Raw genomic sequence first — 13,076 nt, 5'->3', positions numbered from 1 at the left:
GTGTGTACACAAGCAAAATCTGTTTACTATTTTGTTTTTATTATTATTTGTCAGGGAAAAATCCATGTTAAAACACGGGAGGCAGACTTTTTATTATTATTTGTCAGGGAAAAATCCATGTTAAAACACGGGAGGCAGGTCAATTGAAGACCCTCAAATTGGAAAGCAAAGAGGAACTGTGAATCTGGGTGTATAGGTATAGAGAAAAAAGCAGAAGACAAATCAACAACTGTGAAAAAACAAGCATCAGATGGAATTGAAGAAAGAATCGTAGCAGGATTAGGAACTGGATAAGAAGGAATTACAATCCTATTAAGATGGCGCAGATCGTGGATAAAACGCCAGCCAGCGGCCTTTTTCCATATTGGAAAAATAGGAGTATTGCAAGGACTCTTAGTAGGGACTAGTATGCCTTGCTCAAGAAGGGCTTTAATAACAGGCCGAATTCCATCCTGAGCTTCCTTTGATAAAGGATATTGAGGAATTCGAGGAAGGGGTTTAGTGGGGTCAAGCTGGACACGAGCAGGTTCAGCAGATTTAATACAACCCACATCATCAGAATGAGTTGCCCAGAGAGATTCAGGAACTTGAGCAAGAATAGTAGAAGCAAAAGAGGAAGTTAATTGATCTGACTCCAAGAAAAAACTAGAACACGCCGAAGAAACAGATGTATGCAAACAAGCCAAAACTGCAAATTCATTAGCAAGGGGGATATCTAAATATAACCCATCGGGCTGGCAATAAATTGTGCAACCAAGCTTGCACAAAAGATCTCGGCCCAGAAGATTAACTGGAGAACAAGGACTTAAGAGAAAGGCATGTTCCTGTTGCAGAGGTCCAAGGGAGACAGAAACAGGAAATGAGACTGGGTGTGGTACAGAAGTATTTGCAATACCAATTGCATTTACCACCCGCTCAGAAGATTTTATCTGAGGAAAATCCTTAACCATTAAAGTAGAAAAAGCAGCCCCGGTATCCACCAAAAATTTAGATGGCTGTTCATTAATAGCAACCAGGAGCTCTGGATCAGAGGGATTAAGAGGAACAAGAGGACAAACAACAGAAGAACTGAAATTGCAAGACACCGGGCTATCCTATTGTCCAATAGTCATGAGAGCTGGCCGAGTCCCTGGGCTTTGCAGCCGTGGAAGTCGCGGTGGCCTAGGGGGAGGAAGAGGAGCAACAGAGGCGACAGGAGGAAATCGACCTCTGGGACGTTGAATTCCTGAAGCAAGGTAGGGACAAACATTGCGAAAATGTCCTTCTATCCCACAATTATAACAGCGATAGGAAGAGTACAAAGGGTTATAGGCAGGTGGAAAAGAAGAATACGGAATCCTCTGCTGAGGAGGGGGATAAGATGGGGGTGCTGGACTTTCCAAAGCACGAAGCTGTAAAGACATAAGTTGAACCTCTTTTCCCTCCTTCTGTTTCCTAAGAGAAGAGGAATAGTGGTCAGCAATATCAACAATTTCAGAAAGAGACTTGGCCTTCCATCCAATAACATTAACACGGATGGCCTCAGAAATTTTTGGACACAACCCATCAACAAAAAAGGAAACCATGCCTTCTCGTGCGTTAATTCGTGGGTCAGTTACACCAGAATGTTGTTCAAAAACAACAGTAAGGCGCTCCATGTATTCTGCTGGTGCTTCCCATTCTAATTGACGACAATTTTTAATTTTGCTCCAGTCTGTTTTCACTGGACAAACCTCAGTAATATTAGTAAGTAGCCGTGCACGAATATTAGCCAACTCACCAGGGGCTGGGGCTTGTTGAGGCCATGCAGCTTTCTCCTTCAAACGCTCCCATACCCCTTTAGGGCAGATTGCACGCATAAGTTGATTTAGATCTACCCATGTTGGATTATAAGCCTCAATTATAGTTTCCAATTCTTCTTTAAATTTAACTGGTTCATCTTGGATATTAGGAAATGAATTAGCCATATTACGAATCTCAGTCTGAGACCATGGATTACCTTAGGAACTGACTGTCCATTAACGGTTTCTGTTGACCCAGGCATAGCTCGAAGGGGAAACTGTCCCATAGGTTGCTCAGAGAAATCCAAAGTTTGTACAGGGTGAGGGGGAAAAACCAAATCAACCCCTTTAGGGGTAGATGAGAAAGGAGGTGCACCACGAGTACGAAGTGCCACTTGATCTCGAGACTGCAAGTCAGATAAAATAGATGCAAGGGTAGGAGAAAGTGGATGAGTAGGAGAAGGAGTTAAAGGCAAACTTGTATCCAGACCCAACGTTTGGCTAATCTTATCTACCTCAGCCTTAAGGATTGACTGAGGACTAACAAGCAGTTTATCTGCTGCCTGTAAAGTCCTTTGCACCTCTTGAATAAGAGTAGAGAAGTCAGCAGGTAAAAGAGAAGAGTCAGGTACAGGAGAAGAAGTCGAGGCCATTGATGCTGAGGCTAGAAGAGGTCTAGACCCAGTAGCTGGGGAAGAAGAAGAAATAGTAGGAACAGATATATCCACAGGATGCGATAATGGATCTAGAGCCACAGGCAAGGGAGGAGGAGAAGAAGGAACATATGGGGGAGGATGTGAGGAGGAAAAACATGGAAAATCCAGTAAAAGATCCTCCTCTGCCTCTTCATTATCAGGAACAGAAACAGGAGCCAAAGGGCACAATTTAGAGGTACTTTTCTGTTTTTGAGCCTCCACCTCATCATCTTTTTGAATATCTTTAACTGAGGCTTGTAAATCAGCAATTGATTTTTCCATTTTCTCCTTAGAATGCTTAAAAGATTGTAAATGGTGATCCCTATGTCTTTTCTCCATCTCAGCATACCAAATCATAAAAACAGCCCAATTTCCTGTTTTCAGGGAGTCATCAGCTTCCTCTAAACATGCTCGTAAGAAATTAATTCGGTCCCGATCAAAGGAACCTTCCACAGGAAATTGACATTTAGGATCTTTAGCCATGAGCAGATGCCACTGTTTTAAAAAGTGACAAAATCTGGGCCCCTTATGAGTATAAATAAACCAAGCAGGAGTACCTCTCTCAGAAGCATCACTTACCTTTGATTTTCTATTCCCCATATTAACAAGAAGACAACTCAAGCGTAAGGAAAACAACAATGTAATGAGAAAATCAGGCTATTATCTTAAATAGCCAGGCAATAAATCATATGGTTTCAATACAATTGATACTTCTTATGTTGCCTTCTAAAGTAACTGCTTGTGGTAACTTCTATATCATCCAAATTTCAAAATTCCACACTTACACACTAAATAGTGCACCTCAACCACTACCCCGATCAACCTACAATCACACTCAATCGTCCAGCATACATCTGTGGGGGCACAAGAGATCCACCAATCACCCTTGCTTTCCAAACACCCTGGTCATCGACCATTGGTCTTGCAGGGAGTTGGGTGTGGCTGTAATTGATTTCTCGCTCAGCCCTGGTCCACAGGGGAAAATATAAGGAAACAACTCACAATCAGCTACTTACTTCTGTTTTTTTTGTGTGTGTTTTTTTTTCTCTGTTTCCAGGTGCAAATCCAGAGGTTCAGGGAAGCTAGCCCCTGTCAAATAAGACAGTCCTTATCTACAGAATAGGGGAACTCCCACTATGCAAGCCTACAGTGGCAAGGGTCACTCTACCTCGGCAAGGCAGCCGACCCTTATGTATAGGAAAGGTAGTGAGACCCAAAAAGGCATAACCCAAAGGGGCAAAATAAACTAAAATGCTGTAAGCCTACGCCCCTATGTGTAATGCAAAAGGGCAGCTAGACAAACAACCAAACAACACAACAGGTATAACCTAAACGATAACAAATTCAATACAAACAACATGGACAAAAATACATGAACAACATAATAATCATCCAAGAATGAAAAGTCTTATAACAAAACCCTAAACATTCCATCAGGAAAAATTGAATTCAAAAGAAGAGGAAAAAGTTATAGCAATAAAGATATAGATCTTTATACGATAAAAATAGATAAAAACCTCAAGGTGCGACCTTGATTTCAACTCAACTGTAACAGAGCTCCTCCACGCCAGCTTCGACAAGTTCCCAGCGTCAGAAAATTCCTAAAACTGTTTCACTCTCGAGCATAGCAAGCATTCCATAGCCAGAATACCTCTCACATAATAAAACACATATCAAAAACTTCAAGAAACCAAACCCCTTTTGGAACGTTCCAGAAAAACACCTTCTTACCTTAAAACTTTGAAGCAACGGTGTGGGTTATACCTGGAAGGAGCAGCTGAAAACAAATGTTCAGCATGTCCTTTCCCGGCCAATGCACCAAACTGTCAGGGAAAAATCCATGTTAAAACACGGCAGGCAGACACACCATGAAACAAGTCACTTCAAAGTTCCAAGTGCTACTAAAACTTTAAAACTTTATTGAAAATAAATTCAGCAAGAAAAATTCAGCGAGTAAAATGTAATTAAAATGCAATTAAAACACACAAGCACAAGGTACTTACACATTGCAATGCCGACCTGCTTGTCCGAGCCGTCAGAGTGACAGCTCGTTCAAGAGGTACCATTTACCTAGATGCCATCCTTTTTATTCCGTTAAACCACAGACCACATTATGAAGATCAGATCATTCCCTGAACTGATGTCGACACGTGTCCTCTGTGCCCTGTTCTTGGCACCTTTGATCTCAACAACAGATTTGTAATTTCCTTCATTTTGTAAGTTCCTCTTCTTTCTTGTAAATGCCCCCGCAGGTTACATATCGGTTACCTTGGCCTTACTGAATGCATTCAAACCGACATTAAAGCATATAATAAGCTATTAATAATTTCCCCCTCACATATTAATATATCTGCTTAAACACACAGAATTACATTTATCATAGAGTAAATCCATTGAAATCAATTGAACTAGAGTTAATCTAGATCTAAATTATAGTTCAGTACTTTATTGCAGTCCTAAGCACAATTCAGCTTGCAATTATGCTTACTGAAGCCATATGCAAAATGTTATTGGTCACTACTGAGCCAAGATTTAATACTGATTGTATATCAGAAAGATACAGCATACAACTATAATATTCCAGTTGTATTCCTGCATGAGGTGTTTGTAACAAAAATCTCCAGGCTGGATTTTGTGTGTCTCCCATTTCCAATATAACATTATTAAATTATGTTGAATATAAATTCATTTGTAATGTTCTCTCTTAACTTTGTTTAAATTGGAATTAAACAATTGCCAGGATTCCCTACTTTTAGTCTCCAAACAAAAATACTAATCTGTACTACATAGGATCATTAATTTCTGTATTTTACACTTGAGCCAACAGCATTCTGACTAGCTGCTACAATGAGAAATGAACAGCAGAACTGTTCCTGTAGATTTAATTACTTACAGGAGACTTTGCCTATTACTAGTTATGGCATGTGGTCTGTCAATGGGCTGAAAACCATTGTTAAAAATCAAATTATTTGATGGGTAAAGAAAACACTTAGACAACACTAGTGTAAAAGGTATCTGTGCTACTTCAATAAAACCATTCTTTACATGGAAACAAGCAAGAGAGGTAGGGAAAGTAAAATAGCTTCAATCTGGGGCAGATTTCCCAAAATGTGCTGAGCTTTGGATCAATTACTTTGACACCCTCCACTTGGTCTTGTTGCTCACATCTCAGCCTGTCTCCAGGTATAACACATAGATCTCCTAAGGGTACTCCTGTAATCTCTTTGATCCCATTTATCCACTTTATCCTTTCCCTTTTTATGCTACCTTAAATTTGCCAAGCACAGCCGGGTTTTTTTGTCCATCATTTGCTTCAATCAAATGCCAAAAGTATATGCATTTCTGCTTGCTGATCCTCACTTCAAGGGAATACTTAGAGTTTATTTGATTCTGGATCGATTGGTTCTTTTTGCAGTTCCTTGTTCCCATAATAACCATCTCCAAATATGTAATTCAGAGGGTTATTTTTCCTCTTGCTTTTTTCTCAAATGTGCAGCTTTCACAGCCATGGCTTGCTACCAGAAAGACCATTGCTTTAATTGTTCTGATTTTTGTTGTCATATAAATATACTTATTCTTTATGATCTTGTCTAAGTTTGTCATTTCCTTCCTCCCTGGGATAAATATCTATTTATCTAGCACCCTGTCCATCTTTATCTATTATTTGAGCACAAGAACATTAGACTATCTAGCACCATTACTTCTTCAGTATCCCTAAGGATGCTGGCTGATGCTACCTTTGTCTTTTTAATATTTACCATTAACCAGATTTTTCCCTTTCTATTTTTACTTTCTTAACAAGCTAAGAAGCTCTTCTAAGTCTTCTTTACTTTCAGCAGTCTGACTGATACCACCTGTATCTCTAAAATTGCTAGTGTTGTGCCCTCTAATTTTGATTTCAGATGTTTCTTTTCCAATCCTGCTGTTCTTGTACTATAATATATTGGATGTATAAAGTAAGTAGATATGGGGACCGTATGCATTCTTGTCTCACTACCTTTCCTGTTCTTAATCACTATGTTTCTCCAAACTTTGTGGGTGCAGTAGCTTCTTGTTTATTGAAAAGTTTCCTCAGAAGAATAATTGTGTAATCTGGCATGCTTCTTAGCCTAAATATGTTCCGCATCTACACAATCGATCTGGTGTTCTGGTCTCATATCCCCCTTTTTCTGGAACTTATCTGTTCATCTGACATTTCTTTCTCCATTTATGACTCTGTTCTTTGCAAGTGATTAAGCAAAACTTAGCTTGCATGAACAATTATTGCGATAGTTCATTATCTTGTACATTCTATTGCTGCTTTGATTCTTTGGAATGGGCATATACATTGATATTTTCCAGTCTCTAGGCCACCTAGGCCACCTAGGCCACCTAGTTTTGTTCTATGCATAAACATAGAGCTGTTACCACTTTAACAGTTTCTTCTGCAGCTTTCAAAGTTAAGTGAATATTTCATTTGAACCAGTGCCTTCTATTTGACCGTTCCCTATCTTATGGCATTGAAGTTAGTTCCCTTTGCTGAAGGTGCTTCTGCTATATCTCTTCCATGATTACTCTTGAATTTTGCTGCCTAAGACATAAAAATTTCCTGTGATTTCCCCTGATCTTCTTCAAAACATCCTTTATTTTCATTTTATTGTTATTTTCCTTTTTTGTTGACATTCTTGACTGAGATATCTTTCTTTGCTTGAAGCCGGTTCAAACACTGTATGTCCTACTTATTACCAAGGCCAAAAAACCCACTTTAGTTTTCCTCAAATTGATCTTATATTCATATGCTGTATATATAAAAAATCCCCTCTCACCCCTAGGGGTATATGTGTCGCCCTCAATCTCAGGTCCTCTACCAGAGGCCTGGGAGTTTGAGGGGTTCTGAGCAATATCTTAGCTGTTCCTAGCACTGCACTCTTCTGGACAGAGAGTTCTGATGTTGTTCCTGGGATCTGCTGGAGCCACTCTCCCAGCTTAGGGTTACAGCCCCAAGTGTTCCTACCACCACTGGGATCACTTTGGCCTTTACTTTCCACATCCTCTATAGTTCCTCCTTCAGGCCCTTATACTTCTCCAGCTTCTCATTCTCCTTCCTGATGTTGCTGTCATTTGGCACCGCTACATCTATCACTACTGCTGTCTTCTGGTCCTTGTCTACTACCACAATGTCTGGTTGGTTGGCCAGTACCTGCTGGTCTGCCTGGATCTGGAAGTCCCACAGGATCTTAGCCCTGTTATTCTCCATGACTGAAGAATAACTGTGGAATCTCCCATTTGAACTTGGGAGGGTCTAGCCCATGCACTATGCAGATGTTCCTGTACACAATGCCAGCTACTTGGTTGTGCCATGCAGTGTATGCTGTTCCTGCCTGCATCTTACACCCTGCCACTGTGTGTTGGACTGTCTCTGAGGCCTCTCTGCACAGTCTGCACCTTGGGTCCTGTCTAGTGTGGTAGACCTCTTCTTCTATGGATCTGGTGCTTAGTGCCTGTTCTTGTGCTGCTATGATCAGTGCTTCAGTACTGTCTTTTAATCCAGCCCTTTCCAGGCACTGATAGGATTTCTCAATGGCAGCCACCTCAGCTATCTGTTGATGGTAATCCCATGCAGGGTCTTGTCTTGCCATGGCACTTCCTCTGCTTGAACTTCCTCCCATGTCTGCTGCTCAGGCATCCTCTCAGCAGCTCATCTTTGGGTATCATCTCACTGATGTACTTTCGGTTGCTCTGGGCTTTGTCCAGGATAGATAGATAGATAGATAGATAGATAGATAGATAGATAGATAGATAGATAGATAGATAGATAGATAGATAGATACACACACACACACACACACACTCATATCCTTTGCCCTCCCACTCAAATTGTGCTGGCACAACCATCCTCTTTAATTACGTTTAACCCATATATTTGATAGTAATAATGGAAGTATCCAGGCTGACTGGATTGCACTGCTCTATCTTCTGTTTCCTGTTATATAGTCAGCTATTGTGCATACAGTGTTATATACTTCATTTCCACTTTGATCATTTCAGCTTTTCTGCAGTTTGTACAACTCACTTTCTATGTTCTAAGTGTTTACCTACTCCTGTAGAATGAACAACTTCTCTTTCAATGCTGTTACCATCCATTTACAGACTTCTTTGCAGCTTTGGTCTGGCCATTTTATCACTTGAAGATATACTGAAAGTCCATTGTTCTTCCCCAGTAACCAAAGTAGTCACTTCTGACCTGTTCTCTCACCTGGCCCCCAAATGTTGAAAATGTTCAGCCAAGTGAGAGACCAGCTTCCTTAGCAATAATATAGAAATGTTTTGCCACTGACAAATTTTACAGTACCTATGTAGGTTGGATTCACTCATGCTTGCAGAATCCCACCTGCTCTTACCCCCAGCGTTAATTAATCTTAGTTTCCCCCTTCTCCTTTCAACTTTTCTGGCAAGGATGACCCTACCAGGAGGTCACAATCCCACCAGCCTCATTCTGAACATCACTGAAGGCCCAGAGACATCCTACCACACCAAGGTGGTAATCTGATGAGAGGGTGCTGCTGACTTACAGAACACTAAATCAAAAGTCAGGTGGAACGTTTTTCTATATTTTAGACAGCCAAAACACTTTCTATTAATTTTTCCCATCTTGCTAATAATGAAATATGAATCTGCACATGAAGGAAGGGATACCTCATTTAAGAAAGATCTAAAATGCAATCATAAGAGTTTGGGTCATAACTCTGATTTATGAATATGTCATCCTCAGAGTAGGTTAAACTTAAAGATGGCAACTGAGCCTTGATTCACGGTGAAGTATGAGCTCAGGTATTCTTATTGTTAGCCTACACAGTGCTTTTTGTAACCGTACTATTAACTCTTTAAAAAGGTCCTCACCTTTAAAAAAAACAAACCCATAACAGCTGTATTATATACTAATTGTACCATAATGCTTATTGGCGCTAACTGGATTTTTTGTTTTAAAAAAAGCAAAATAATATTTTTTCTCCTTATATATAATAGAACTAATTTTGTTTAGTAAGGGATGACTTTGCTTCTTTTTACTTCTGTTTTTGTTTCCTTTTTTCTTTTTATAAGAATAATAAGTTATATGAACAATACATTATTTTAATAAAAATATTATAAATAATTGTAAAAGTAGTCCAGCACATCACTATGAGTAAAAGATACATTCTATATTTGAGCTAACATTTCTACTTTATTCACATGGGGAAGGGAATGAAAAGGAACAGTTTGAGACTAAGCTGTGATTCTATTTATCCATCAGAACTAGGATCAGATCTAAGCGATTTCTTATTTCTGCCTTCATGGAAAAAGATAGGCGGGAAGAAGTGAAGACAGCATGAAAAAGAACACTAGTCTGAAATTAGTTGACCTACAACTTGGGATTCCAAGGACTTGATCTTTTTTGCAGATTTTATGAGATTGTTTTATTTTGGGAACTGGGGAATGTTTACATAGTGCCACCAACCACCTAATTCTACAGAGAGTCTTTTCTTTGCTAGATAATCCCACCAAGGCTTCAGAGGTGATGCCCCCTCATAACAGATAATCATTTTCATTAATCCAACTTTGTGTCTCCCTTTCCTGTTCCAACACAGAAAAAGTGATTTATAGGTTTTAACTTTCTAGTTTCCATGATCTGAGATTTAATTTTGTATCACCACATTTGTACATGTTAATATTTATGGTATCCAGACTATGTCATCAGCGCCCCTACCCATCCCCAGCCTTCCTCTTCTTGCACACTTCCCAGCTCTTATAACCTAGAATGAATCATCCTACCATGTTTTGCTGGCTGGCAGCCAATCCCTTCCCAGGCATTTGTGTTATGGATTCATTCTTTTTGTGCAGATAAAATTAGTTTGATTGTTCACAGTTATTGAATACCCTGGCCGCTCGCCATCAGCATTCCTTTCCTGAAGATTCCGAGTTTCCTAGACACTGGAGCTATGCTTGCTGCAAAAGCCTGTTAAGTATCTCATGGTTTGTTCTTCAATTGAAGATGAAAGCCAATTTAGTTCTTTTTATAAAGGACAGGCAGCCAAATCTACAAACCATTTAAGCTGAAGTATTAATATTTAAGACCATTTCATCCCATTCAAGTCAAGTGCACCAATTGGTACATATATCTCACTACTTTGGTTTAACCATGTTATGGATCTGGCATTTAGCAGTTGAAATCAAAATACTTTGTCTTAACTGTATGTGAATTGTCTTAGTACACAGAAATTCACATTCATCCTAAGATGGTCTTAGTATGCCTGGAATTTCCTCTACTAGGTCCTGGAATACAATGATCTGTGCTCATAAGGAAGTGCAATTGTTATTGTTATCCAATATGGGGAAGCACAGCAACATGAAAAGAAATTATGTGCCTCAATTTCTACATAACTGCTTACAGATGCTTTCTTTGAGCTAAGTCCTATGTACAAATGTAGCTTTGACAATACCCACTGAATGCCTCTGAATGTTCCATCTAAATCTAGGCCCATCTAATTCTAACATGACATAAAATCTAACCATATCACCTTCTATCTAAAGACAGGTGTGCACAGGTCAGCATATGTGTAGAGTAGAGGTTGATATACTTGACTTGGACAAAGAAAATCCACATTCAAGTAGCCACTTAATCACAGAGTTTACTGGCCAGTAACTCTCTCTTGTTATTTTCCTTCCAAATGTCTAGGATACATTAATTAAATACTTCTTAAAAGATAAGGACTTGATTAAAAAAATATACTGTGGAAAACCATTATTTAGCTAGAACTAGTTCTTGTTTTAAGAATTCTTTTTGAAATTTTGGGGAGAAGCAATTAAAGAAAATGTGTGTATACCCCTTTGTATAAAATCCCCTCAACCAATATGTTTCCATTGGCTTAATAATTTGTTCCAAGATAAATGAGAGGTAAGCTGAAATGCAATCCTTTTTACAATACAATCTTCTGTTCATTATAAGTGTACATACTACAAATTCTACTGAGGATATTTATTTAGGCTTCTTTTAGTCTTTCCAAATTCAGTATTTTTCATGTAATCTATAAACTATTCAAGCTTTTTATAAATACAAAAGCTAATGCTATGAGTGCTACCCTCTTCTTTAAAACGAACCATTAATAAAATGTCCATAGACACTAGAAAGCAAATGGAAAGAACTACTGATAAAGACAAAACCATGCATGTCAACAAAAGCGTTAAAAACCAAATATATTTAATTAAAAGAGTGAAGTCAATTAAAATCAAAATAGTGCAGCCTGTGCAAATGTTGGAGTGATCATTAGGCCTTGCTGAATAATGGAAGAGTATAGAATTTTTTAAAAGAGAAACAGCAGGGGTGATACATTACACAAAGCAACAATCTACGCCAATATGACAATTGAATTACTTCGGCCCCATTAGGCAGGTGCAGAAGAATAATTATCATGAATTTCTCCAGTGGAAAAGGAAAAGAACAAACTTTTTGTCTGAGACAAACTGCTGGGTGTTTTTCCCTCCTCCCCTCCTTAAATGATGAGAAAATAAAATTATACAGAATGAATAACAATGGTGGGGAAGACTTTTTAAAATTCTTTTCAGGAGCTTGGTTAATATAGTAAGCTAAAATAATCCAGCAATGCATTCAAAATCTCTGGAATTGTAAGGAAATTATCACGGGTGCCTATAGGAAGTCATGATGATGTAAAAATGCCAATACTTGCATCCTGACACCATTGGGCAAACGGCAAGAGTGTCAATGGGATAAGGAAGCTGTGGCCCTCCAGATGTTGTTGAATTATACTTTCCAGCATTGCTCTTTATTGCTGGCTGGGGCTGTTGGGAATCATAGCTCAACAATTTCAGGAGGATCACAGATTCCCAGTGTCGATAAAGGTTTCCCTTACTTTAAGTCAGCATTTTCCAATTTGGCTGCCCTTCAGACTGACTGACTGACTGACTGACTGACTGACTGACTGACTGACTGATTTAATTAATTAATTTGTATGCCACCCATCACCCCCAATGGGTGACTCTATTGCAACTTCCAGAAATTCTACTGAGAATTCTGGGACCTATAATCCCCAAACCGCTGGAGTTTGGAAAACCTCACTCTTAAGAATTAGGGAACCACCTTTGATCAGACTGAAAAAGAACATTGAAACACTCTGTACAATCATTCCTAGTAAAGTGAAGTGAATCTCTTATCTACTGTATGCAAATTATATGGCATTTTGTTTCTGAGTTCAGATTCAAAACAAATGTCCAGTTTAGATCCTAGTATGTATTTTCTGAAATGCTAGAAAAGCAAAGAAATATTATTTAGCAAGAAGCAACTTGGTTCCAAAACTGCCAGAGATGTCACTATGGCTGATATTTGTTTCCTTCCTTGTTCTACAGTTGTATTATGAAGGAGTGATCTTTTTCCCCTGAAACTGCAGATACGGATTAGAGGTGGAAGAAAAAAAAAAAAACTTTGTTGAATGGGGTCCTGCTCAGGAGCCAAATGTGCCACTGCAATCCACAAAGAAATGAGTGGCAAGTCAGAGATTTTAAATGGGAAGCCCTGTGAAATAAAGCGTGTTTATATTTTTTTCAGTACTTGGATAACAGGGTTAAATTTGTGCCAGTAAAATTCTGCTTT

The sequence above is a fragment of the Python bivittatus genome, unplaced genomic scaffold, assembly GCF_059951505.1.
Source record: "Python bivittatus isolate LINGU-HERP-01145 unplaced genomic scaffold, Pbiv_v1 ctg000840_np1212, whole genome shotgun sequence".
Taxonomy (NCBI): domain Eukaryota; kingdom Metazoa; phylum Chordata; class Lepidosauria; order Squamata; family Pythonidae; genus Python; species Python bivittatus.
This window is presented reverse-complemented; position numbering follows the sequence as displayed.